Source organism: Chelmon rostratus, chromosome 19 (genome assembly GCF_017976325.1).
Source record: "Chelmon rostratus isolate fCheRos1 chromosome 19, fCheRos1.pri, whole genome shotgun sequence".
Classification (NCBI taxonomy): domain Eukaryota; kingdom Metazoa; phylum Chordata; class Actinopteri; order Chaetodontiformes; family Chaetodontidae; genus Chelmon; species Chelmon rostratus.
Window position 1 is genome coordinate 3111871 of NC_055676.1, and position 3114 is coordinate 3114984.

The window sequence follows — 3114 nt, forward strand, 5'->3', positions numbered from 1 at the left end:
CACGCTGAAACACTGAGAGGAATTCAACATTACGTTTCTAAAACTGCACATTGCATCTGTTTCAGAAAAATATGAAGCTGAAATTCTTAATGTAATCTCTGTGTGGAGCTTTTATTCAGTAACAGAGCAGCAGGATGCACATGTGATCACTGCTCACCTCAAACCAAGTGACGTACATATGAAAAGGAAAAAGGTGCGAAAATACCCACATGACAATAATAAAGTATTAATGAACTCAAAAGAAATGTAAAATGTTGCATCACTGTCTTTTCTCATAGTCCATTAAGTCACAGTCATGAAATCCACTCCTCATTACCACAGTATGATTATTTTGTGATGTTGTGAAACATATTCTCCCACTTTTGGAGCAATTTTTCCATCAATGAAGGTTCATCCAAAAGACATAAAGAGCATCAGTCCTGCAGAACCAATATTTATTGTTTAATTAACAGTGTCTGCATTGAGTGGAGTCTAAAATACAGAGAGGGTTCTTAAATCCCTGAAGTACCGATCAGTGGATGTTTTTACCTGTTTTCACTCTGAACTGTTTTATTTTACATCTACAGTACATGTTTCATTTGACTCTTAGTTTTTAGAGCACCTTTTAATTATTCTCACTTTGTCATACTCTCCAGACATTACAGCACACAGTCTGCCTTATGTCCTCATCAATAACCCAGATTTTACTGTTGATTACTGTTTGTCTGTTTGTTTGTTTGTTCTTGTTATTTGCAGAGGCACAACAGAATATCTCAGACATTTTTTGGTTTATCATTGAATGAAATTCAATGTTTGGTTTATGTAAGAAGAATGATAAAATAACAGCTTCCGGTTTTTGCAAAATAAATGTATTTTGTAAATGATTTCATGTCCTTTTTAAATTGTACCATGTAGACACACACACACACACACACACACAGACATTACTACATACTTCTACTCTGAGACATTACATGGAGTACAGCAAGCAATTGTCGGGCCATTCTCAGGCTTATATAGCCCAGTCTGATTAAACTGTTTTAACAGTCATCGTTTATGCAACAAGAGATAAAGCAGATATAATCAATATTTTCAGAATTACAACGGATCAAATGACAGTGTGGAAGGTGAAAATGATCTTTTCATAGTGATAAAACCACAGAATTTCCCTTTGCCCCAGTTCCCTTCAGCCGTCCTGAGTTAAAGGCGTCTTTTAGCTCGTTGTTTAGGAAGCTGTGCGGCTAACAGCTCGACTGCTTTGGTTCACCCTCAATACTCTCGCAGCATCATTTTCTATTGCAGCAGACGACTGTTTGCAATGAAAAAGCTCTAAAAACCTGCTGTACACCATCTGCAGTTAGCACACAGTTAGCAACTAGCTGCTGAACACAGTGAAGCATTTAACAGCTAAACAGCCAGATATTTCCCTCAGGAGTGTGGGAGGAAGAAATAAAAGTGACTGGACTTTAAGAGGCCATATTAGGCTCATTTTCAGGCTCATACTTTTTTAGGTGCTTCTAGCATAGACTTTCATGTTTTATGTTAAAAAACAAAACAGAATTTTCCCCATACTCAGATTCTCTCACGCTGCAGCACCAACACTCCTCTTTATGGTCCCCCTCCTGAAAAGCCCAGTCTGCTCTGATTGGTCAGCTCACACAGGCCTGAGAAGGCACCGCTCACCATGTTTCCCATCAGCTCTGCCAGTGTTTTTAGCTTCCAGCCAGCTGCACTTCTACTGAATATCACCACAACAACTGCGTCTAAAACGAAAGCTTTGAAATGAAATGGAATCTGATCTTTATCTCTACCTCTGCCAGTGGGGAACTAACGTTACAGCTCATTGTACGGTCAAAGCAAGCTGGTTGCAAGATGCAAATCAAAGTTACACAGTGCTGCAAAGCAAATGAATACCTGCAGCGTGACCGTCTCTTTTTCACAGGTAGCACTTACCATGACTGAAAAAGCTGGAGTGCCCACAACAAATTAGATGGGGATCCACTCATAAAACCATTGTTCCAAAGTGTTACCAACTGTCAAAAGTGCCACAGGATGCTTTTAAATTTACACAAACATCTTGATACTGTAAAACCTTACCAAACTCCTCATTTAGATGAGACACACCTGAAGTAAACAAATCTTTATTTCTTGTTTGCTTTGCTCATAGAAGATAGACATTAAATTAATGTAAGTCTATAGCTGCAGGGATATGGCAGAAAGAAACAAAAAGAAAAAACTGAGAAAATGGAAAAGCAACAAAAATAAATTCATTCATTTATTCAGTTCATAAAAACAAAAAATCAAGTAAGTATTAAAGGAATCACAGTAGGTTAGAGTTGCATTTTTACTTAACAGATCATTTATTTTTTGTTTTCACATGACTGATTAGGCCTCTGATATTTCCATCCCACTTCCACCTTCAACACCTTCTTTAATCTGCTAGTAGACTCTGTATGGAAGGTACAGTACGTCCTCAATAAGTCAACGTTCAGTTATATATTACCTTGCCTAAACTAATGCATATTTACCCTGTATGTGTCCAAGAATCACTTCTGATACTGTAGTATTGGGAATAATTATTGATAAGGCTTATCAAAACGGTAATATGTTGTTCAATAAGGATGTATTATGTGGCAGAATCAAAGTGAAAATGCATTTTTAAGGGAACTAAGGTTTATTTTCTCAAATGGCCAATCTGCTGTAAATTCAGTCAACCATACCAATGACATTTAAATTCCAAATGCCAACTTTAATCATTTGTGCTTCTTGAAAGTCCCCACACATTAGAAAAATCCCCGGAGTGTTTACTTCTTCTGCTTTTAAATAAAAGCCTGATTCCGGAGGAGCTGGGACACTGTAAAACATAATGAGATCTTTGCTGAGCCTTTCGGACTTACAGGCTACTCATCTGAAGGCATTTTAGCTCAGGAGATTCAGAGAAAAGTGCAAAAGCTTTTCTGTATGAAATGTACAAAAAACTCCAAAAAGAAAAATGCTGGATTTCTATTTAATGGCTCATTCTGTGAACTTGTTGGACCGCTGTGATTCTCTCCGTGCAGCTCATGCACCAGTGACAGCGGAACAGCAAACATCCGGGTTACCTGCAGGAATGCAGCAGGTGAGGCGGGACTTTCT